We start from the raw sequence: 25,730 nt of genomic DNA on the forward strand, positions 1-25,730 counted from the left end.
CGAGTTCTGAATCCATCGCCATGGACCCTCTACGTCTAAATCTTCTGGATTAGCCTCCCACGAGGAACTTCCTCAAACACCTCACTAAAATCCATGTAGACAACATCCACTCCCCCTACCCTCAACAATCTCTCTTGTCACCTCAACAAAAATCAAGTTGGTAAGACACGACTTGCCCTGCATAAAGCTCTGTGTGTGTGTGTGTGTGTGTGTGTGTGTGTGTGTGTGTGTGTGTGTGTGTGTGTGTGTGTGTGTGTGTGTGTGTGTGTGTGTGTGTGTGTGTGCGCGTGCGTGCGTGTGTGTGTGTGCGCCCGTAACTCCTGGTGGAGTTGTCGGGGTGCCGTCATGACAAGTTTTTTGCATTGTACAGTCTGTCTTGGGCATCTGGAACCTGCTGGAACCTGGTGAGACCATCCCCCTCCAGGTTTTTTTTTCGACACTCAACCTAGGGACGGATGGAGAGCGTGCAAGGGAGCCGGCCAGATTCGAACTCGGGACCTCTCAACCCGAAGTCCAGCGCTGATGCCACTGTGCCACCAGCGGTTAGGAAGCCATGCTGGTTCTTCCTAATTAGGTCATGGATTTCCAAATGCTCATATATCCCATCCCTAATAATTTTCTGCAGCCATTTCCCTACAACTGACATTAGGCTCACTGGATATAGATCCCAGGATTTCCCCTTGTTCCTTCTTAACTAGAGGTACAAGCTTAACCACATGCCAGTCCTCCGGGACCTTGCTTGTGGCTAGGGAGGACATAAAGATACTAGTCAAGGGCCCAACAATCTTATCTCTTGCCTCCTTCAGTAACCTGGGGTAAATCTCATCAGGCCCTAGGGATTTATCCACCTTAATCCACTGAGGTAGTAATGGGGGAACGAAGAAATGGGAGATGAACTTAATGGGTACTTTGCATCTGTCTTCACTGTGGAAGACACCAGCAGTGTGCCAGAGGTCTGTGATTGTCAAGGAGCAGGAGTGAGTGTCAAAGGAAAAGGTACGAGGCCAACTAAAGGTTTTAAAGTGGATAAGTCACCTGGACCAGATGGACTATATGCCGGAGTTCTGAGAGAGGTTGCTGAAGAGATGCATTGGTTATGATCTTTCGAGAATCATTTCATCCTGGCACGGTCCTGGAGGAATGGATGATTGCAAATGTCTTTAAGAAGGGAGGGAGGCAAAAGGAACTCCTAGCCTAACCTCAGTGGTTGGGAAAGTGTTGGACTCTATTATTAAGGATGGGTTTTTGAGGTACTTGGAGACTAATGGTAAAATAAGTCAAAGTTAACATGGTTTCTGTCACGGGAAATCTTGCCTGACAAATCTGTTAGAGCTCTTCGAGGAAGTAACAAGCACAGTGGACAAAGGAGAGGCAGTGGATGTCATTTTCTTGGATTTTCAGAAGGCGTTTGATAAGGTGCCACACACAAGGCTGCTTACAAGATAAAATCCTATTGCACTACAGGAAAAAATACAGGCATGTATGGAGGAATGGCTGACAGGCAGGAAGCAGTGAGTGGGAAGAAAGGGGTCCTTTTCTGGTTGGCTGCCAGTGACTAGTGGTGTTCCTTAGGGGTCAGTATTGGGACCGCTACTTTTTATATTGTTTGTCAAAAATTTAAATAATGGAATTGTTGACTTTGTGGCAAAGTTTGCCGATGATACAAAGATAGTTGGAGGGGTCGATATTGCTGAGGAAGCAATGTGATTGCAGCAAGACTTGGACAAATTGGAAAAATGGGCAAAAATGTGGCAGATGGAATACAGAGCTGGGAAATGTATGATAATGCATTTTGGTAAAAGGAACAATAGTATGGACTATTATCTAAATGAGGAGAAGATTCAGACATCAGAGGTCAACTTTGACATTTATTTCAAGGGGAATAGAATATAAAAGCAAGGGGATAAGGCTGAGCCTTTATATGACATTAGTCAAGACACACTTGGAGTATTGTCATCAGTTTTGGGTCAAAGAATGTGTTGTCAATGGCGAGAGTCCAGAGGAGGTTCATGTGGATGATTCTGGGAATGAAGGGGTTAACAAATGAGGAGTGTTTGTCAGCTTTGGGCCTGTACTCACTGGAATTTAGAAGAATGCAGGGGGATCTCATTAAAACTACTGAATGTTGAAAGGGCTAGATAGGGTGGATGTGAAGAGGATGTTTCCTATGGCGGGGGTATCCAGAAACAGAGGGAACAGCCTCCAAATTGAGGGGCGACCCTTTAGAACAGAGGTAAGGAGGACTTTTTTAGGTTGAGAATAGCAAACCTGTGGAATGCTCTGCTACAGACCGCAGTGGAGGCCAAGTCCGTGGGTTTATTTAAGGCAGAAGTTGATAGTCTTCTGATTGGTCAGGGCATTAAAAGATATAGTGAGAAGGCAGGTGTATGGGGTTGAGTGGGATCCAGGATCAGACGTGATGGAATGGCGGAGCAGACTCGATAGGCTGAATGGCCTACTTCAGATCCTATGTTATGGTCTTAATAAATATTAGGAGGCCTGACATTCCTTCTCCTTGACCTTTCAATGTCCCAATGAATTTATACACTCAACACTGACTCACGGTCCTCCATACACTATTCCTTGGTAAATACTGAAACAACGTACTCTTTAGGTACCTCGCTCACATTTTACACATCCAACGCCTTTATTGTTCAGTGGTTCCACCCTCTCCCTACTTATCCTCTTGATCTTAATGGATTCACCTTGATCCTATTTGCCAAGTACTTTTCATGGCCCTCCTTGGCTTTCCTAATTCCCTTCTTTAGTCCTTTTCTGGTTTCTTTAAACTCTTCATATGCTTTGTTTCATCCTAACTTTCAAAGTTTTACATACTTTTCCATTTTCTCCTCAACTAAATTCATCACCTCTCTGGACATCCAAGGTTCTCTTATCTTTCCATTCCCGTCCTTCCTTGTAACAGGAGCACACCTTTCCTGTACTCTGTGCAATTGATCTTTAAACACCTTCCGCATGTCTGATGTGAACTTGCCAGAGAAAAAGTGTTCCCAAGTAACTATTCTTAATTCCTGCCTAATGCCCTCATAATTTGACTTCTCCAATTTAAAGCTCTCGCACAAGGACCCATACCTATCCTTTGTATAGCTAAATAAGATGCCCAGAACTGCTCATGATAATCCAAGTGCAGTCTGGCAAATGCCTCAATAGTACATCCTTTTCTAAATCTACCTCATTGTAACCCTGGTCATTGGGTGCATTTAAAGTGCAGTTTGATAGGTTCTTAATTAGGAAGAGAGTCAAAGGTTTTGGGGAGGAGGCCGGAGAATGCAGCTGAGAGAGAAAATAAATCAGCCATGATTGAATTACGGAACAGGCACAGAGGGCCGAATGGCTTAATTCTGCTCCCATGCCTTGTGGTCATGATTTCACCTTTTCAAGCTTTGTCTGACAAAACTCCAGCTAAGCACAGCTTTCCATATTAACGGGAACCAGTTAAGAAGCACATATTATCTGGAGACCCGGCTATAATTATGTAAGTGAATCAAGTGTCATTCATTCCTGGAATCTATAATGCTAAATTGAAGTTTTGCGGTGTTTGTCTCAGATCAAGTCATCCAGCTGAAGACATTGCAATCGATAAAGGATGCTGAAGAAACTTGGGAAGAGTACAAGAAGCTAGAGCTGATTGAATGTAGAAACCTTGGGGGCTGTAGGGCTGGAAGCAGTAGAACAAATAACCAACATTTGAAGACATATTCCAGCCACAGGGAACTAACAACTACACTGCCTACAGGTTGAAGGAAGAAACTGCCTCAACATTCACAGTGTTACCTGCAGCACAGAAGAGAGCTGCTGAGCCTGGAGGCTTTAGTAATGAGAGTATACAGAAATGTATTACTGAACTCATATAATCCACACCAGATTTCTTCAGGAATAAAAGCTTGAATACATCTGGCATCTTTTGATCTTCCTAGTTCATCACCACCAGAAGCTATGTTTCTCTGGGAGTTAGTTAACTTAGATTTCAATGTGACTTAAACTGTGTTGCACAATCTGTTTTGAGTAGGCAAGTATAGACACTGTTTAATCCAATCTGGCTGTACTGGAAGCACATTGAACCAGAAAGTGGTGGGTCCAAGCCCCACCTACCCATAAATTCTAGGCTGATATAGACTAGGCAGTATAGATGGAGCACTTTATTCTTGGAGATTTTGCCTTTTTAATGGTATTGGCCTTGTTCCTATTCTGAAATATAGGACAACAGTTCATAAGCACTACCTAGAGAAATGTAGGGGGGCTTTCCCAAGTTTCCAGGAGACAAATCATCCTTCATCACACTTAGTAGAGGTTTTCTGAGTATTATCACGGTAATGCGCTTACTAGGAAACTGCTGGAGGAACTCAGCAGGTCAGGCAGCATCTGTGGAGAGAAATGGACAAGTCAATGTTTTGGGTTGAGGAATCGTCATTTTCACCCCCCCCAAAAAAAAACAAATGCTGCTTGACTTTCTGAGTGCCTCCGTGGTTTGTTTTTGCATCAGCGGTCTCTTTTGTCTCCATTTCTCCACCATTTATGTATAATGATAAAAATATTTAATCTTTATATAAGATAAAAATTTCCTTTAATTGTCACATATACTTTGAAATGTGCAGTGAAACGTGTCATTTGTGCTAAATCAAATCAGCAAGGATTATGCTGGAGACAGCCTGTGGGTGCTGCCATGCTCCTGGTGCCAACATTGCATGCCCAAAACTCACTAACATTAATGATATATGTTTGGAATGTGGGAGAAAGCCAGAGAATGTGGAAGAAATCCATGCAGTCACAAAGAGAATGTATAAACTCCTTCCAAACAGCGGCAGGAATTCCACCCTGATTGGTGATTGCCAGCACTGTAGTAGCATTACACTAACTGCCATGTTACTGTGCTGCCCCTGTGAACTCACTGTGTGTAAATGTCACATCAATAACTTCACTTTAAAACTACTTCATTGACTGTAAAATGTTTTGAGGTACTCTGAGACAGAAAGGTGCAATATACTCATATCAGTCCTTCCTATATTTGTACCTTTATTTTCAATATAAATTCAAGCCTTTTTTATAGCTATGACTTTAACATCATGATTTATTTTCACACAAGCTCCCATACAGGTCCTAAATAAATACAGATGAACTCTCTTAGCTTATTACTTATGACACCTTCCATTCACTTCAATTATAACACTGGTTGAGAACTTGCACCGAGTGTAGTGCAGAGATACAACAGCAGCAAGCTTTACTCCTTAGACCTGATTCAACCTTCCTTTGTGTGAATGGACAATGGCCAGATTTGTATTCAGCTATTCTGCACTGGTTTAGTTTGAACCAGGAAAGAGGAACTCATTTCACTTGGACAGAGTGAACACTGAACAATTTCTCCCACCCACAGACTGAAATTCATCTGTTGCAAAGCTAGTCTTGTTTTTCACCTCTGGCACCGGATTACATGTTGGTATCATGAAGTGAGGGCAACATGACTAAATGGGAGCGGCCAAATTGTCTTCTCCAGACTAGTTACGTTTTAATTTTTCTTCCTGAGTGTTTGCCCTTCCATCTTTTCAGGCCTCCCCCGGTCTGGATTCTAACCCAGGCTCCAACCAGCTGCTCGGGGAGTCAGTTTGCTCTCTCTCTCCCGTAGTGTGAGCAGCATCTTCTCTGCAGCTCTTCCCGGTGAGGGAACGATCACTCCATTGTGAAAGGCCAGTGAAAATACAGGAACTGACGCTGTTTGGCACAGTAAGTTGGTATGGCATTGTGCCACACTTCGCTGATTTGATTTGATGCAAAAACAACGCATTTCACTCTATGTTTCGATATACATATGAACTAAAGCTAATCTTTATCTTTATTATTCTCGTGAGTGTTTACAAAAACATTTCAAATGAGTTTCTGGAAAATCTGTGTCAGGACTTTATACTGCATGAGAGGAGGTTAATGCATTTGGTGTAATTTTTATGGTCATTTCCTTCCTTTGTTAAAACTTAAAGCACATACAAAACACAAATGCCCATACAGATTGAGGCCACAACCCATCAATTAATTCAGCAGATACTTCACAAAGGAGTTGAAATATGGGTGAGATATCAGTTAGAGGCCAAAAAAATGCTTCTGACTGTGGGACAGCCAGAACTAGGGGTTGTCATTGTCAGAAGAACAATTGCAAGCTTTCAGAATTTAATCGGTTAACAGAGTGGAAGATCAGTTCAGTTAGCTGTGGCCATCCTGGACAGTTTAATTCAATTACAAAAAATGGAGAGAAATCAAATGTTCATCCTGTCCTCTACCTGCATTTAGACACCTTCTACCCTACTTCATTAGATTAGATTATTTTATTCTCATATACTCCAGGGTACAATAAAATTCCTTGTTCACATGAAGCCCACAGAGTAATCATGATAATGAATACAATAAATACAGCAATGGGTGACAAACATCAGAATGGTACAAAGCTCGGTAGTGCAAACTAAGGTAGTGTAAAGAGAAATGTTAAACTGACAATAATGGAATAACAGAGAGAGGTAGCATTGAGTCAGAGAACTTTCTGGCACCACCAGGAAAGGGATATGAAAGAGTTTGGTTGGTTCGGGGGTCTGATAGCACCGGAGAGTAAGCTCTTGAAAGGCAGGGTATGATTTCATTTCAAACCTTCAGCAAATCCAATTCCATTTGACCTCATGTGCTTCCTCAGCCTTACGTTCATCACTGTTTGAGATCCACATTCTCACAGTCTGCACATAGAGAGGATCCAGACGAGAATTGTTTTTGTGGCTATGCTAAGTAATAGAGCTCCCTAACAGGCTGTATTCTAATCCAGTGCTGCCGGAGGTCAAGCGATAGAATCAAAGTTCAAAATAAATTTATTATCAAATACATCTACTACCTTGAGATTCATTTTCTTGCTGGCATTTAGAGGAAAATGGGAAGAAATACAACAAAATTTATAAACATTAACAAGAAGACATATGGTAAAAATGACAAATAAATAAGTGATGCCGAGATCACAAGTTGTAGAGTCCTTGAAGGTGCGACTGTAGATCGTGGAGTTGGTTCAGTATCCACACCAGTTCAGAAGCCTGATGATTGAGGGGTAATAACTATTCCTGAAACTGTTGATGTGGGACCAAAGGCTCTTGTACATTTCGCGCCAAGACCCTTCGTCAGGGCTAACTGAAGGGTCTTGGCCCGAAACGTCGACAGTACTTCTCCCTATAGATGCTGCCTGGCCTGCTGTGTTCCACCAGCATTTTGTGTGTGTTGTTGTTTGAATTTCCAGCATCTGCAGATTTCCTCATGTTTGCCATGATCATATCAACATCTGTTTTAAATATACCCAATGACTTGGCCTCCACAGCAACCTGTGGCAATAAATTCCAGACTTACTACCCTCTGGCTAAAGAAATTCCTCCTCATCTCCTTTCTAAATGGTCGTCCCTCTATTTCTGAGGCTGTGCCCTCTGGTTCTAGCTCACTCCCCTCCACTACATCCTCTCCATGTCCACCTTATCTAGGCCTTGTAATATTTGATAGGTTTCAATGAGATCCACCCTCATTCTTTTAAACACCGGCAAGTAGGGACAAAGAGCCATCAAACGCCCCTCACATGTTAACTCTTTCATTCTCTGAATAATTCTCGTGAACATCCTCTGGACCCTCTCCAATGCAAGCTCAACTTTTCTTAGATAAGGGGCCCAAAATGGCTCACAATACTCCACGTACATTCTGACCAGTGCCTTATAAAGCCTCAGCATTACATCCTTGCTTTTATATTTCAGTCCTCGCAAGATGAATACTAACATTGCAATTGCTTTTCTTACCACCAGCTTAACCTACAAGCTAACTTTTAGGGAATCCTACATGAGGACTCCAAAATCCCTTTGCACCTCTGATTTCTGAATTTTCTCCGTTTAGAAAATATTCTACACGTTTATTTCTTCCGCCATGCACTTCCCTATACTATATTTCTTCTGCCCATTCTCCCAATGTAAGTCCTTCTGCATTCTCCCTGCTTCTTTACCTATATCTGCCCCTCCATTTATCTTAGTATCGTCCACAAACTTGGCCACAAAACCATCACTTCCATCCTTCAAATCAGTGACATATAACATGAAAAGAACCGGTCCCAACACTGAACCCTCCGGAACAATACTAGTCACTGGCAGCCAACCAGAAAAAGCCCTTTTTTTCTCTCATTCTTTGCCCCCTGCCAGTCAGCCAGCCTTCTATACCCGGCTCTCATACGTGTTGGCCATAATTATAGAGAGATACAGTCCCTTCAGCCAAACAGTCTGTACCACCCATTCACACCAGTGCTGTACTAATCCCATCCTTTTATTTTCCCTGCATACACTTCAGATCCCTCTAGAATAAACAACTCACCCGCACATTTTGAGTGGTTTACAGTGGCAATTTCACCAACCTACATCTGCATGCTTGGGATGTGGGTGGAAACTGAAGCAACCATGTGAAGCCCATGGAGTCACAGGGAGAACATGCAAACCCCACACAGACAGCACCAGGGGCCAAGACCAATCTCAGTATCCTGGCCTTGTGCAGCTTCACCACGTTGCTGCTCATAGATTTGAAGCAACCAGAAGCCATCTCAGAGAGAAAAAAATCTAAAGTGAGAGGTGAAAGTTTGAAAAGGGACCCGATGGTTAATTTCATCACCCAAAGGGTGGTGACATATGGAACAAGCTGTCAGAGGAAGGAAGCGTAAGAGATTCTGCAGATGCTGGAAATTTGGAGTAACACATACAAAATGCTGAAGGAACTCAGCAGGTCAGGCAGTATCAATGGAGGGGAGCAAATAAGCAACTGTCTATTGCTTTCCATAGATGCTGCTTGACATGCTGAGTTCCTCCAGTATTTTGTGCAAGTCAGAGGAAGTGATATGATCAGAAAAAAAAACACTTGGAAAGGTATAGAGAGCTATAGCCCAAATACAGGCAAATAGGACTAGCTTAGATATTTATCTTGTTTGGCATAGATGAGATGGGCCAAAGGGCCTGTTTTCACATATGACTCTATGACTATTTAGCAAATATTATATCCTAGTTCTGGATGGCTCACATGCTGAGACATTTCTCTTTTGCCTCCTATGGGGATGCTGGAAGTACTCAGCAGGTCGGGCAGCATCTATGGAGGGAAGTAAGCAGTTGACATTTCAGGTGAGATCTTTCGTCAGGATTGGAAAGGGTCAAGAAGGTTGGGGGTAGGAAAAGGACAGGCTGGCAGGTGAGGTCAGCTGAGGGGGAAGGGGAAAGAAATGAGAAGTTGGGAAGTAATAAGTGGAAAAGGTAAAAGGTTTAAGAAAAAAATGAATAAAAAATCTGAACAATGCAGACGAAGACATTAATATTTTTTGGGCAAAAGGTAAGGCCAAAAGGAACCAAGTTTACAGGGCCTTGTTCTGTGTTCCAGGGATGTTTAAAGCATACCCAACTGCAGATATTCAGGGCACCTCTGTTATGTGTGTGTTACAAGTAGGATTTCTATATGCTGGAACTCCTTTCTATCCCTAAAGAACTCTCCTAAATTGTCACTTGCTGTTTCAACTGTGGTGAATAGATCGAGCTAGCAAGCCACCACTGGTAAACTAAGTGATTTAATAGAATGGGAGTAAGTACCCTGCCATAATGACAGCACTACCATAGGTCTGTTCTTCTCTTGTTCTGCTTTTCACTTGTCCCCCACCCTCATGACACCATGGCTGTCCTTTTTAATTCATCCAAGGGTAGTGCCAACAAGAAAACAGGCCTGAAACCAATCCTTTCAAAATGGACAGACAGAAGTAAGGTCAGACACCCAACCTAAAAGTGAGCCCCACGTCTTCTGGCTCACATTACATACATACATCCATATATTTTGTCTCATATACATTAATTAGGTGCCTGAGAACAGGTCGTAAACACACTCTGCTCCCTTTGCTTTAAAGTCACAGATTTAATTGGTGAAGAGTTCTGCTTCTAAACCTGCTTCAGGGTAGACCTAATGCTTCACAACACGAATATGATTCAGCCCTCACCATGTCTGCCACATATGCAAAATCACTCATCTATTCAACAGTGGCATGATGTGCATATGTACCAAGATTAATCCTCTCAGTAACAATGTTTTGCTGTAGTAAAATATATTACAGATGTTGCTTCACTCGGCTGTTGATAAGAAAAGGAGATCACGTGTGCAATTTTGCTTGTGTGGAGACTCTGCTAAATAAAGTGCATAAGGTTGTAGAGTTTGCTTTACTCTTTTATAAACTAGTTATCATATTTATCATATGCAACACCCACAGTGGGTCAGAAATGAAAAAGCAGGCTATGTTTTGGACCGAGACTCTTCAACAGAACTTATAGTTATCATACGTTTTCCAAAAGTATAGGTGCTGTAATTGATCTTTTATAACACTAAATTTCAGAAGTTGTAGCATCATTCTAGACCTGAACAGCACAGAACAAGGCCATTCAACTTTTTCTGTTCATGCAAATTCTCAGAAAGACCAATCCAATGAATTGCACTACTGCTCACTTCTTTTCCCATAGCCTTGCAGTATAGTCTTTGTTAAACATACATCCAGTTCTTTTTTAAAAGTTACTATTGAATCTTCTCTCACCACCCTTTCAGGCAGCACGTTCTGGATCATAATAACCCACGGCAAAAAAAAATTCTACTCATTCCCCCACTCGAGTTGTTTTGTGTCGTCTGTTGCTGTGTTGAATGTATAAGCAAAGTATAAATTGGCCTGTCATCAGCATTATAGTGAAAAGTGTAAAAGCCCGTCTGAAGAAGAGTATTAATGTGTCAAATAACAAAGAATCATGAAAGTCAACTTTGTTACTGGAGGCTAGAGAGAGCTTCATCTATCACAGACAGTCTGCCATCTGCAACACACAATATTGATTCCATAAGACATAAAAGAGGGTCTTAAAAGCCAATACTCTGTGTTATTTACGACTTGGAAAGTGTTTGATGTAAACATGAAACTGCAGTCCGACATAAATTATTTACTGATGCATACATTTCAGACCAATGTTAATTGATGAGCAAGTCAGGACAGGGTTTGACTGAGAGAACTTGTTACTTGGCCAGTTTCCTCAGGTAATGATGACACAGAAAAGGCTTGGAGTGGGCCCAGTCTTTTCACTAGAGAGGTTGATGAGGTTCACCAAGGGGATTAACCACAAATCTTGGATGCTTGATGAAACGGTGTACACCTTCTGTCACCGCTGACATTTACGTTCAGTGGCCCTTTTATTAGGTACAGGAGTGGGACCCGGTGTGATTTTCTGCTGCTGTCACCCATCCCCTTCAAAGTTCGATGGGTTGGGCATTCAGAGATGCTCTTCTCTGCACTACTGTTTATTTGAATTACTGTCACCTTCCTGTCAGCTTGATCCAGACTGGCCATTCTCCTTTGATCTCTCTCATTACCAAGGCATTTTTATCCACAGAACTACTGCTCACTGGATGTTTTTTGTTTTTCGCACCATTCTCTGTAAACTTAGAGACTGCTGTGTGTGAAAATCCCAGGAGATCCACAGTTTTTGAGATACTCAAAGCACCCCATCTGGAAACAACAATCATTCCATGGTCAAAGTCACTTAGATCACATTTCTTCCTCATTCTGATGTTTGGTCTGAACAACATCTGAACCTCTTAAAAAAAAGTCTGCCTGCTTTTATGCTTTGAGTTGCTGACACATAATTGGCTGATTAGATATTTGCATTAACAAGCAGGTTTACAAAGTGTACCTAATAAAGTGGCCACTCTGTAGGCAGATAGGTCAGCAGATGAATTTGCTCTGTTGACAACAGATGGATACTTTTGCTGCATAGTGGATATAGACAATAGACAATAATAGACAATAGGTGCAGAAGTAGACCACTCGGCCCCTCGAGTCTGCACCGCCATTCTGAGATCATGGCTGATCATTCACTATCAATACCCAATCCCTGCCTTGTCCCCATATCCCTTGATTCCCCTATCCATCAGATATCTATCTAGCTCCTTCTTGAAAGCATCCAGAGAATTGGCCTCCACCGTCTTCTGAGGCAGTGCATTCCACACCTCCACAACTCTCTGGGAGAAGAAGCTCTTCCTCAACTCTGTTTTAAATAACTGACCTCTTATTCTCAATCCATGCCCTCTGGTACTGGATATATGGTGGATGTGTAAATGTGCTTGAACAAGGGGCATAGGTCATTACCACAACTATCTAGTATACTCAGCCGCAGTGGATGCAATGAAATGGTTGAATACCAGGGATAGTAGGGACCAAAGCAGGTGTCCAAGATACGTCGTTCCATCATTCCTTTGCTAAATTCAAACTTGCATTTTGCACAGTGTGCCAGATTCAGCTATCCTTGTTATTAAGACCTCTTCCCACCATTATTGCCTCATTGTCCAGAGCCATTCCTCTCCATCAGATTTTTGAAAGGACAATGAATTATTTTTGTTCTCTTTCTGCACTACTATATCTCTTATTGTACGTTATAGTATATTTTATGTATTTCTCTGCACTACTGCTACAAATCAATGAATTTCATGACATGCGTACGTCAGCGATTTTAAACCTGATTCTGATTCAGATAAAATGGGACAGCTCTGCAAAGTTTCCACTCGATCCGTAATTGCAGCAAAGCCAAGATTCACAAGCTGGAAAGAACGCTCCTTTTCAAGCCAGTTGGTCATAGCCTTGAGGGAATGGAGGTGTGAGGGACTTGTCAGGAACTGCTATTTGGAGGACCTATACATCTCTGAGGCTTCAGAAGGCCCATAGCATCTCATAGAGTCATAGCATGATACAGCACTGAAACGACTTCAGAAGGCCCATAGCATCTCATAGAATCATAGCATGATACAGCACTGAAACGACTTCAGAAGGCCCATAGCATCTCATAGAGTCATAGCATGATACAGCACTGAAACGACTTCTTGTCCAGGCCAAACAAGGGGCCTACCTTGAGCTAGTCCTATATGCCTGCATTAGGCTTTTAGATCTTGAAACATTTCTTATGTTGTTACCGTACTTGCATCTACCACTTCCTCTGGCAGCTAGTTCCACATACCCACCACCATCTGTGTTGAAAAGCTGACCATCAGGTCCCCTTTAGATGGTTCCCTTCTCACCTCAAATCTGTATCCTCTAATCTTAGTCTCCACAATCCTGGGTAAAAGACTGTGACCATTCACTTTATCAATGTCCCTTATACCCCATAAAGTCTCTTCACGGCCTTCTGGCCTCTCCAGACTCTCACGATCCCCAGTTTTAACTAACTAGATTCACTCTTAATTTATCTCACCTTCAGAACAGATTAAAGGATGTTCTAGTGATACATTCAAGATTGTGAGGGAATTGAAGGAGATCAGAAAAAATGTCTTTAATATGAAAGGTCTCTAAAGAAACTAGTATCAGGCTAGATAAAGTGGAACCAGTAGATATAATGTATTTGGATTTCTAAAAGAGAGAAGCCATGTAAAAGGCTGCTGCAGAAGATAAGGGCTCAAGGAGGAGGAGTTACTATATTAATCTGGATAGCGGTTTGGTGAGCAAAGAGGAAACAATCAGGCAAACAACCCATTTTCAAGTTGGCAAGCTCTAACTGGTTATGTACCTCAGGGTTAGACATAGAACCTCAGGGGTTATTACTGGGGCACCAGGAGTAGAATAGTATTATCAGAGTTAGCACACAGGATTAGAACAGGGCTTTAGGATTAGAGCTGGGGTCAGAGTTGTAACAATGACCGTAAGGTAAGAATTGTGGACTCAGGATTAGCACTGGGGACTGAGGGTTAGAACAGTGGTCTCAGGGTAAACACAGGGGACTTGAGGTTAGAACTGGGGGGTCAGGGTGATAACAGGGGCCTCAGGGGTCTGTTGTACTGCCTCCTCATTTTAGGACAGGAACCTGAGGGTTGGTACTGGGAGATTCAATGCTGGCATCTCTAATGGTGACTAAGATGAAAGGAGTAAGTGCAGCCCTTCCAAGTTTGCTAATGATTAAAGAGAGATCATGGAAAAGTTATTTCAAAAAGGGAGGCTATTCAGCCCATTGAAACAACACACACAAAATGCTGGGAGAACTCAGCAGGTCAGGCAGCATCTACAGAAAAAAAGTACAGTTGACATTTCAGACCGAGACCCTTCGGCAGGACTGGAGGAAAATAAAGATGAGGAGTAGATTTAAAAGGTGGGGGAGGGGAGAGAAATGTGGAGGGGAATCCAGGATGAGGAGGGATGAAATAAAGAGCTGGGAAGTTGATTGGAGAAAGAGATACAGGGTTGGAGAAAGGGGAATCTAATAGGAAAAGGCAAAATGCCATGGAAGAAAGAAAGGGGGAGGAGCACCAAAGAGTGGCAATGGGGAGGCAAGGAGATAAGGTAAGAGAGGGAAAAGGGGATGGGGAATGGTGAAGGAGGGGTTGAGGGGGTGGTCATTAGCAGAAGTTCGAGAAATTGATGTTCATACCATCGGGTTGGAAGCTACCCAGACAAAACATGAGGCGTTGTTCCTTTAACCTGAGTGTGGCCTCATCAAGACAGTAGAAGAGACCATGGATTGACATATTGGAATGAGAATGGGAAGTGGAATTAAAATGGGTGGCCATTGGGAGATCCCACTTCTTCTGGTGGATGGAGCATAGGTGCTCAGCAAAATGGTCTCCCAATCTACATTGGGTCTCAGGAGGCTACACCAGGAGCATGGGGCACAGTATATAACTCCAACTGACTCACTGTCTCACAGGTGAATTGTCACATCACCAGGAAGGACTGTTTGGGGCCCTAAATGGTAATGAAGGAGGAGGTGTAGGGGCAGGTGCAGCAGTTGTTCTGTTTGCAAGGATAAGTTCCAGGAGGGAGATCAATGGGAAGGGATGTGGGGGACGAATGGACAAGGGAGTCGCGTAGGGAGCGAACCCTGCGGAAAGCAGAAAGTGGGTGGAGGGAAAGATGTGCTTGATGATGGATCCCATTGGAGGTGGCGGAAGTTTCGGAGAATTATGTGCTGGACGCGGAAGCTGGTGGGGTGGTAGGTGAGGACAAGAGGAACCCTATCCCTGATAGAGTGGTGAGAGGATGAAGTAAAAGCAGACATGTGTGAAATGGAAGAGATGCAGTTGAGGGCAGCATTGATGGTGGAGGAAGGAAAGCCCTTTTCTTTGAGAAAGGAGGACATCTTCATTACAGAATGAAAAGCTTCATCCTGGTAGCAGATGCGGTGGAGATGGAGGAATTGAGAGAAGAGGGTGGTGTTTTTACAAGTAACAAGTTGGGAGGACGTATAGTCCAGGTAGCTGTGAGAGTCCGTGGGTTTATAATAGACATCAGTGGATAAGCTGTCTCCAGACTCAGAGACAGTGAGATCGAGAAAGGGGAGGGAGGTGTCGGAAACGGACCAGGTAAATTTGATGTCAGGGTGGAAGCTGGAGTGAAAGCTGGCAAACCTGTGCCAGCTCTCTGGCCTTATCCTACTTTACATTACTGAGAACATTACCTTGCAGATTATCTATCCTCAAGTACAAATCCATCTACACCTCCAATGTGTTGGGTGTTTCTGGCTCAACCAACCCTTCAGGCCACCACAACCCTCCAACTGAAAGGAGGGTGGAAGGGTTGAAACTTCCTCCAGAGTCTCCTAAGCATCAAGAACCAGTCTACAAAAGTCCCAGTTTCCCTACATTGCCAGGAGGCCCAACAGAGGACCCACTGGTGGAGAGGCAGTACCAACAGGGAGAGACCTCATCACCAAAAATGCTCTTAATACTGAAAAACTGAGAAACACTAACTCCATTGGCACCTTGGTTGGCATGGATGAGATGGGCCGAAGGGCCAGCTTCCATGCCTTTGGACTCGAGGTGTCTACCAACAACTACATATCAAGGTATTAAAACAACTGAGCCTTGTCACAAATCACCTGAGATTTGTTACAATGATCTGAAAGTACCTAACAAGTTTACCTGTAGGCTTCTATTCTCTTGAAACAATGCTTCAACACTTGTTCTAACTCTTAAGTGCTTTAGGTACCATGGTTACTCTGTCATGTGCAAGGCCAAAGCTCCATCATTTTCAAATTAAGTTATCCAATGGCAGGACAGTAGATAGACTTAAGTGCTATATCCATTTGATCAAAACAAGAAACCTAACTTATTTTTGTTACAATAACTCTAATTTGAAAGCTTCTTGATGACAACAGCATCATTTTTCAAGAAACATATGGTTTACTTCACAGACAAAACACTCCCCAGTCCATCTCTTTAACATTTTTTACAATCCTGATGGCAGCAATGAAGCTTAATCAATGCCATTTAACTGACACTTGGGTGTAAATCAAGTTAAATTGAGGCAAGTGTAAATCTAAAGGGAAGGAAGCTGCTGAGTTAGTGCTGGACGTTCTCGTGACCCTGGAGATCTCAGTGACTGATGTGCACAGTGAACTTTGCAAAAAAAAATGCTTTTAAATTCATCCTCAACTATGATTTCATTTCAACTGGGTAGTGGTGTACTACCATCAGAAAGGAGGTGCAGGAGGCTTGGGTCCCATAGCACCAGGTTCAGCAACAGTTATTCCCCTTCAACCATCAGACTCGGTGAGGATAACTTCACTCAGCACAACTGATCACCGAACACAACCTACAGACTCACTTTCTCTACAACTCATGTTCTCAGCATTTATTTATTTATGTTTGGTATTCGCACAGTTTGTCTCCTTTTGCATATTGGTTGCTTGTCAGTCTTTAATCTTTGTGTGTAGTTTTTCATTGACTGTCATTTTTTTTCTACTGTGAATGTATGTAAGAAAATGATTCTCAGGATACTGTGAACTTTGAATAGGCAATCCTTGGATACTCTAGTTCATCGTTTTGTGTCTGAGTGGCAGATAGTTAGTGTGGGCTTGGAATCACACATAGACCAGACCTGATGAGGACTGAAGGCTTCCTTCTGTACATTACTGAACTGTTTTCTTTACAGTAATGTGACAGCCTATAGTTACTTTTACCAGCATTTTCCAGTTGGCCTATATCCAGACCAATGGATAACATATCCAGTACCATAATCACTGCAAAACCATATCACAAACTAGGGATTTTAAGTTGTATGTAATGTACACACATTAACTTAAAGTCAAATTATCCAGTCACTCAAATTGGATAATTTTAATAAAACAGCTCAGCAGGTGTTTTTTTTTTGTACAATTTCAATTCAAATTAAGAGATAATTCAAGTTAAAAAATTTTGCATTAAGGAAAGTAGATTGTGCAGAGAGCTGATTTAATATTTCACAGAAATATTGGAAGCTTGAAATTATACTGTACATCAGTGAAAATAGTCATGAATGGAACATAACAGTCTTGGTTGAGTGGGACAGATATTCTGGCGTCCAGGTCAAAAGGTCACAGCATCTGTCCTGACTCAAGTGCATATTCTACAACATGGCCATTTTGGTGGTGGTGGTGGGGGTATCACCAAAGACATGCTACACTCTTGGAGAAGCTGTTTTCTGTCATATGCCTTATTTACCTTTTCTGGTGGACATATCTTCATCACTGAAGAGCAGACCATCTCCTCCAGCACTTAACATTTGTGGCTCAAGAAAGCCCACTAAAAAAAAGTCATCAGCTTATTAACTGGTGGCTGTTTGTTGCATCTCGCTAGCCTTGAATTGGCTGCTAGATTTTCCTCCATCAAAACACTGGTGACTCTGAAAGATACTGTATTACCTGCAAAGCCCTTGGCTGTCCTGAGGTAGCAAAAAGGGCTATATGATTACAAGTTCATAAATTCACAGAGTCATAGAGCACTACGAAACAGAAACTGGCCTTTCAACCCATCCAGTCCATGCCAAATTGTTATTCTGCCATCGACCCATTCATGGACCATAGACCTCCATACCCTTATCATCCAAGTACCTATCCAAATTTCTCTTAAATGTTGAAATCAAACCTGCATCCAGCACGTCCACTGGCAGCTCATTCCACATTACCACCAACCTCTGAGTGAAGATGTTTCCCCTCAGGTTCCCCGTAAGTATTTTGCCTTTTACTCTACACCTATGACCTTTAGTTCCAGTCTTACCCAACTTCAGTGGAAAAAGTCTGTTTGCATGTTCCCTATCTATACCCGTCATAATTTTGTAAACCTCTATCAAATCTCCCCGCATTCTTTTGTGCTCCAGAGAATAAAGTCCTAGCCTATTCACCCTTTCTCTCCAACTCAAATTCTCAAAATCTGGCTCCAACCTTGTAAATTTTCTCAGTACTCTTTCAATCTTATTGATATGGTTCCTGTCCATTCCTTTTCCTCTACAGTGGTTTCAAGCCTGTAAGTACCTCAGGGCATGACTGGAACACCCTTGACCTTCAAGATGCTTTTTCAGACCAAACTCATTGACTCAAGCTTTCTGGACTACTAAATAATTTATTCTTCCTTGGCTCAATGTCTGGTTATACTTCTGCAAAGCACCGGGAATTTTTTCTGTCTATGTTACTTCATAAATGCAAGAAGTTGCTGTTAGTATTGATCATCTGAGTGCAAACAGGGCAACTTAAAAAAATCATATATTTCATGCCCACACTTTAACAAGCCTCCAATCTCATAGATGTTTCACTCTTGATGGTATAACTGAGACAGATGGGAGCCATTTCAAGAATCAATGTGTGTAAGGTATAATCCCATTTCAATTTACACCAGGGCAGTGGAAAACATAAAGGTAAAGTGTATGAAAACAAACTCCAAATATGTAATGTTTTTGCACCTTCCAAATTGCACAGTCATTTTCTAACGTAGAGCATCTGTTGAAATAATTGACTAAAAATTTCTAGCATTGACTCATAGGAAACAGAGATAGAGAAGTCAGGACATATATGATGGTTTATGTCTTAAAGAGGGAGAGGCAACATGCATATTACTCACTGTTTACAGCATACTTTCAGAAAGAATGCAATGTCACTACACATAACAGTCAGAGGGAACTTTATCCCAGGATTGCTTTTGATACATTTTTAATGGAGTCATCTGTTATTTTAGTGGGGGAGTTATATCAAATATGGGTAAATGGAGTTGAAATACTGATCATCCATGAGCAAATTGAATGATGAAACAAGCTCAAAGGGTTACATGGCCTAGTCCTGTTCTTACGAGAAAAAGCGTGATAGATAAGGGGAACTGAAATCAAGGATCTGAACAGATGATCTAACTTTAGAATGGAGTCAAACTGGAGTTAAAAGCGATAGCAGCATTTTGTAAATGTCACCGTATATATAACAGCACTGTATCTGCTGTTACATAAACAGCATTATATGTTGAATTGAAAAGAATTTCTTAACTGAAGCAGTATAGTGTTGCTAATACTGTATACACACTAAACCCTGGCAGGTCATGAAGAAGCTATCATTAACATCAGAGATGGAACAGATAGCTGTGATTCTGCTACGGCAACAGTACAAAAGAAACATCCACTGGAACACCATCACCTAAAAGTCCAAAGTTCAAAGCAAATTTATAATCAATCCATGCCACAATATACTATGCTGAGATTCATTTTCTTGCAGGCATTCACAATAGAACAAAGAAATACAATAGAATCAATCTAAGGTTACAAAGAAAGATGGACAAACAACCAATGTGCAAAAGAAGCCAAATCGTGAAAACACTAAATAAATAAATAAATAATACTGAGAATGTGAGTTGTAGTGGAATTTGCTCAGAGTTGTGGTGAGTGAAGTTATCCACACCAGTTCAGGAGCCTGGTGGGTAATAAATGTTCCTGAACTTGGTGGTGTGGGACCTAAGACTCCAGTACCTCCTTCTCCTTCCTGATGGCAGCAGCGAGAAGTGACCATGGCAAGCAAGCAGCGACAGGTTTGATACCCTGCGTTGAATATTATTTTGCTACAACGTTTGGGATCCATATCTGGAGTCCATCATGTCCGGAGCATCTCAGGAATGGTTATGGGTGAAGGCCGGAAAGTGCAGAGAAGTTGAAATTTGACTGCCCTTGAAGGGGCATGCTGAGAACAGAGGTGTATATGCAGGCCACATGTTGTTACTGTGCCTAATGACAAACAGACATGCCAGTATATCTTTGAACTCGCCCCCCAACATGAAAGGTCATAGTCACTCTCAATGTGGCTAATTGGCAGCACCCCCACATCCAAGGCAGAAATCAATACCCGTGGTTCGTTCCCCTTCAGAGCCAGACTGCAATAGTGCAGGAGTACAGTGGCAAGGGTGTCCTCTTATCAAGTGAAGGCCCCTCCAGTTAGACATAGGAATCTAATGGCAACATTCAGGGAAGGTCAGAGATCTTGGTATTTTTGACATATTCATGCTTTAAATGCTAGCATGTTTTCATCTTTCCTTACAACATAGAAGGACAACATTTAAAGCCAAATTACAAACAAATCTACTCCCTACAAAGTTGTCCTGTGACCTATTGTCTCCTCATCGCCCTTCCCCTAGTTGACTGGCCTTTTAACCAGAGATGTTAAAGTGGACAGTTAACCTACGGCCTCTTTGGTTCATGCAAGGAAGGTTCCGCTGTAGCACAGAGAATGTGTCAACTCCACACCAGCAGTGTGAACCAGTTCTCTGGAGCTGTGAGATTGCAGCCCCTGCAGCTGCATCACAGTGCCATCCAAGTGCCCATCGGAGCAGAAACAGGTCACTTAGCTTTTTGATCTCATCGTATCAGGTCCCGGTAGATTTCTATCTTAACTCCATCTTAGTCTAAGCCCTGGGTCTGTATGCTGTGCCTATTGCTGTGCACTTTGCTCACTCATAACTGAATGGCCAAACAACCGAGCAATCACGTCATCCAGTTTGTCGATGACACAACAGATGGGGCTCATTACCAACAATGATAAGATGGCCTACAGACAGGGGGCGGATGAGCTTGAGGCCTGGTGCCAAGCAAACATGTAGGCCTCTGTTAGTCTCAATAGACAATGGATTTGTGCCTTGGAAAGTCTCCAGGGTGCAAGCCTGGGCAGAGTTTTTTATGGAAGACCGGCAGTTCCCCTCACCACGCCACCAATGTTGTCCAAGGGAAGGGCATTAGGATCTATATGGCTGGCACTGGTGTCGTCGCAGAGCAATGTGTGGTTAGGTGCCTTGCTCAAGGACACACAAGCGGCCTCAGCCAAGGCTTGAACTAGCAACCTTCAGATCACCAGACGAATGCCTTAACCACTTGGCCATGCACCAACACTGACCTCTTCCTTAATGTCAACAAGACAAAGGAGAAGATGTTCAGGAGAACTCGAACCCCACTTTACATCAACGACACAGCAGTGGAAACTGCAAGTAGGGCGTGCAGATCACAAACACTCATGTTCCAGAACATACCCTACGCAGTCAAGAAAGGTCATCAATGCCTCCACTTTCTGAGGAGGCCGAAGAGAGCTGGACTTTGCATGTTCATACCCAGGTCATCCTACAAATGTGCTAACAAGCTGCATCTGTGCTTGGGGTGGAAACTGCACTGTGGCAGGCAGGAAGGCTCTACAACAGGTAGTCAAAACTGCCGAACACATTACTGGCACCAGCCTACTCACTGGTAGAAGGGTCAGTAACATCACGCAGGGTCCCATCTACCCTGCTTATTGTCCCACTCCCATCAGGGCGAGGCTACATAGCATCAACACCAGGACCACCGGATTCAAAAACAGTTGATCAAAAAGTTGATCAACACCTCCACCATTGGTTTATTATTTCCCGTCACAGCCTAGTGCCACATTATGGACATACAATCAATCAACGTGTATAATCTAACTTACGTGTTTATATTAATTGTATTTTTTACCTTCTGTTGTGTTCTTTATCTTTTATGTTTTTTTGTGCTGCATCAGATCTAGTGTAATAATTATTTTGTCCTCTTTTACACTTGCGTACAGGAAATGACATTACACAATCTTGAATCTTGAATCCTGATACCCTTGCCTGACAAAACTGTATCTGCCATCTGGTCATTTATTTTGTTAGTATGAGTGGGAGTGTGCTCTGAGCATATTTACAGCCATGTTTCCCACAGAACAATATTGACCAGGCTTCATCAGAAGTATCTCAACATTAAAGTGTGAAATAGGCACTGTATGAGTGACCTTTTTCTTCCTTCACTTTGGAGGTCAGTGGAAATTGTGTTCACCCACCCCCGTTGTGATCACACAGTATTCATGTTTCCGAAATTTTCTCCTGGTATTCTCATGTGGCATTTAGGATGAAATAGTAAATTGAATTCAGCATTGGCTTTGTGGGAGAAGCTAGAGAGTGGTAGTAGATGGTTGCCTCTCTGACTGGAGGCCTGTGACTAATGGAGTGCCACAGGGATCGGTGTGCTGGGGTCTGTCCGTGTTTGGTATCTACATTAATGATCTGGATGGTAATGTGGTAAACTAGATCAGCAATTTTGCAAATGACATTAAGGCAGTGAGGAAGGTTATCAAAGTCTGCAACACAGCTAGACCAGGTAGAAAATGGGCTGAAAATAGTAGGTGGATTTTAATACTGACAAGTGTGAGGTGTTGCACTTTGGGAGGGCAAAGTGAGTAGTAGGGCACTGAGGAGAGCAGTAGAACAAAGGGATCTGGGGATGCAGGAGCCAATTCTGATGGAAGATCTGATTATATAGTATGTCTTAGGCACATGACATATTCTGGTAAGAAGGCAGACAACAGGAGTGCACTTCAGGCCACTGGTTTCTATCTGACAGAATGGAGTTAGGTTAAACTTTCCTTAAGGTTCCCTTTTAGTACGCCATCACCAGTCTGACTTATGTAATATAGGCAGAGTACTGAAAGGCTCTCACGTATGCAGGAGTTTTGAGCCATGTTCACAGGCAGCACAGAAACAGGCTATTCAGCCTATCACGTCCATGCTGACCTTTTTTGCAGCTGTACACAATCCCATTTTCCCGCATTATAAACATATCCTTCTTTGCCTTGTCTATTTAAGTGTCTGTCAAAATGTCTTATACATTAAAGGTATTGATTGTATTTGATTCCACCATGACGTCCTACTTAACAACCTGTGGGTACAGAAACTCATCCTTAAAAACTCCTTCTTTTCGCCTTAAACCTCCACAGTACTCCCCCCAGTTGGGGGGGGGGGTGTGTCGAAAATATCTACATTTATTATCGTTGCGTCTTTCATGTGCACATGACAATAAACTCGAGTTGACTGGACGAGAGAGAGGGAGAGGGAGAGGGAGAGGGAGAGGGAGGGAGAGAGGGAGAGGGAGAGAGAGAGGGAGGGAGAGGGAGAGGGGGAGGGGGAGAGAGAGAGGGAGAGGGAGGGAGAGAGGGAGAGGGAGAGAGAGAGGGAGAGGGAGAGAGAGAGGGAGAGGGAGAGGGAGAGGGGGAGAGAGGGAGGGAGGGAGAGAGAGGGAGGGAGGGAGAGAGAGAGAGAGAGGGAGAGGGAGGGAGGGAGGGAGAGAGGGAGAGGGAGGGAGAGGGAGAGGGAGAGGGGGAGAGAGAGAGAGGGAGGGAGGGAGAGAGAGAGGGAGAGAGGGAGAGGGAGAGAGAGAGAGGGAGAGGGAGAGGGGGAGAGAGAGAGAGGGAGGGAGAGAGAGAGAGAGGGAGAGGGAGAGGGAGGGAGGGAGAGAGAGGGAGGGAGAGGGAGAGGGAGAGGGAGAGAGAGAGAGGGAGGGAGAGAGAGGGAGAGGGAGAGAGAGGGAGGGAGAGAGAGAGAGGGAGGGAGGGAGGGAGAGAGGGAGAGGGAGGGAGAGAGAGGGAGAGAGAGAGAGGGAGGGAGGGAGGGAGAGAGGGAGAGGGAGGGAGAGAGAGGGAGAGGGAGAGAGAGGGAGGGAGAGAGAGAGAGAGGGGGGGGGGGTTGGGGGAGAGAGAGCTTCTGAAATCAGTAATGGTAGAGGGGGCGGAAGAAAGAAAGACAAGGATCTAACCCTGAAAACTTTAGTAATAAAAAGCACAGCTTGTTTCTCTAACGAGCGAGCCGGTTGCAAACGCAATTGGCATCAAATTACAATAAGCGCCGTGTAAAGTCGATACAAAGCCATCAGCACAGGACTACAAGGGGGGGGGGTTTGATCACGCTAATTAACAGACATTTTGTTTTAAACAAACAGATACAACTCTAATTGCCTTTTTTACATAATAAAGGCAAGATCTTAAAAGTGAAAGCATGCGGAGAAAGATCAGACAGATAGATGCCTATCAGGCAGAGGCTGACTGTTGGAAATGTCCAAAGCAAAAGCCACCAACATTCCTCGCAGTCTGCAGAAAGGTGAGATCGCGGAGAGTTAAACGGCAATTAACGCACCAGTTAACTTCTTAATCAGAGACAGAGAAAAAAATCCCATCTGTGCATCAAATGCATCTCCATCTTCTGATCAAAGGGACAGCTCAAACGTTGGCGCTACCAGTAAAGTTTCGAGTCGCAAGACATCGCACAGAGTGGCGTTTGCTATTTTAAACGGCTTGTTTCAGTGAGCAAGAGTTTAAACATCCACGCCAAGAGAGATAAGGAGGAACCTCCCCTCTATCACTTTCCTCTCTGCCTTTTGACGTTTTTGTACCACAAAGCGAAAGTCTCACCTAAGCAAGTAGCTACACCGCAGGAATTCTGATCGCACTTTTCGCGTTTATCTAAAAGAGAGCGCCCTTTCCCATCCCTACGTCGTGTACGTTTTCAGTTTACACTACAAGCGGAAGAAAGACTTTTTTAAACGGCGCGTAAAGTCTTTTTAAAGTCTCGAAGAGAGGAAAGATTAAAGAATGAGACAAAAGACTTCACAGGGAACATTAAAAGTCTGAAGAGTTGGGAGAGAGAGAATAAATGAAACAGCTCTAGCATAATAAACTCTTGTGTGAAACTAGACTATGACCTTTCATTACGTTCTCGACACTATATGATAATTCTCTTTCTAAATACTTCATTTCTCTGCTGCTTTGTGTCCATTTCAGCTCCATTGTTACTCCTGAATTCATTCATTGCGGCCCTATTATATCCACAAACAAAAGCAGCAATGAGGCAAATAGTTTTTTTGTGTGAAGCTTTTTTCAAGCAACTTTTAAAACACACACACACACACACCTTTACAAATAAGAGCTCCAACAAGCGGGATCAAGCGTATTAAAATGCCCGCTCGAAAATCCTTACAAACTATTTCCATTATTATTAGCGATTTCAAAGATGTCCACGCGCGGAACTACTCAAACACCTCACAAACACTGAGCGCAGAAATCCACGTGAAATTGTAAACCCGCATTCTGCAATACCCTTAAAAACACATTTTAATTCTTTTTTTTAAAAGAGAAGACATGGGCCAAACAATCCGCAAGAATACTACACAAGCAGAGTGCTAACCTCTGTGGTGCTTCCGGTTAAAGCTGAAATTATCAGGCGGAAAACGGCGATTTAGCTCCCCGACCGGCGATTGCTCAGAATCCGAGATCGCGGGCACTCTGAGATCCACTCTCTGGGAGGGGAGGAGATGAGATGAGGTGGAGGAGGGGAGTGTTAGGGAACGAGACAGGAAGATCGAGTCTAGCAACAGCAACAAAAATAATAAAAACAGATTTCTAAAAACACTAATGTGTAACCAGAGAGGGAGAGAGGGGGAGAGATAAAGGCAGACAGAATGGGTGTTCCGTACCGGCTACTTGTCAGCATAGGAGATTCCTCGCGAATTGTGCGTGCGTGTGTTTCCCAGTGATTGGGTTAAGGGAGAGAAGAGGGAGGTGTATAGAGAAACAAACAGGATAAATATATTGGAGGCTAAG

The 25,730-nt window shown here is 43.1% G+C and overlaps 1 protein-coding gene across 2 annotated transcripts in view; it reads right to left on the bottom strand.

Annotated features, from left to right (window-relative positions):
- sox5 (SRY-box transcription factor 5) overlaps window positions 1-25,574 on the bottom strand; it is a 385,467-nt gene extending 359,893 nt beyond the window's left edge. Inside the window, exon 1 of one of the 2 annotated variants that reach the window (XM_059987684.1) lies at window positions 25,315-25,574. The gene's annotated coding sequence lies outside the window, so the exon portion shown is untranslated. Of the gene's footprint in view, window positions 1-24,267; window positions 24,609-25,314 lie in introns of those variants that run through there. The other variant, XM_059987685.1, reaches the window with a different exon arrangement.
- Window positions 25,575-25,730: the final 156 nt, after the last annotated feature.

The sequence above is a fragment of the Hypanus sabinus genome, chromosome 13 (assembly GCF_030144855.1).
Source record: "Hypanus sabinus isolate sHypSab1 chromosome 13, sHypSab1.hap1, whole genome shotgun sequence".
NCBI classification, from domain to species: domain Eukaryota; kingdom Metazoa; phylum Chordata; class Chondrichthyes; order Myliobatiformes; family Dasyatidae; genus Hypanus; species Hypanus sabinus.